The sequence below is a fragment of the Nothoprocta perdicaria genome, unplaced genomic scaffold (genome assembly GCF_003342845.1).
Source record: "Nothoprocta perdicaria isolate Ctin4 unplaced genomic scaffold, notPer1 scaffold_21, whole genome shotgun sequence".
Lineage (NCBI taxonomy): Eukaryota > Metazoa > Chordata > Aves > Tinamiformes > Tinamidae > Nothoprocta > Nothoprocta perdicaria.
Window position 1 is genome coordinate 3463448 of NW_020455316.1, and position 439 is coordinate 3463886.

Here is a 439-nt window from a genome sequence, read left to right on the forward strand (position 1 = left end):
GCGTGGCCTCCCGGCCCGGGCTGCCGGGCGCGTGGCCAGGGTCGCTGGGTCGGGGAGCACCCGCTGCGTCCATCCCGCACGTGCCCTGGGGCATCGCGCCCACCCCGGGCATCACACCCACCCGGGCATCGCTCCCACCCCATGGCAGCGCTCCCGCCCCAGGACATCACTCCTGCCCTGGGACATCGCTCCCGCCCAGGGCATCGCGCCCACCCCGGGCATCGCTCCCACCCGGGCATCGCGCCCACCCCGGGCATCGCTCCCGCCCCAGGACATCGCTCCCACCCCATGGCAGCGCTCCCGCCCCGGAGCATTGCGCCCACCCCGGGCATCGCTCCCGCCCGGGCATCGCTCCCACCCCATGGCAGCGCTCCCGCCCCAGGACATCGCTCCCACCCTGGGCATCGCTCCCACCCCGGGCATTGCTTCCACCCCGGGC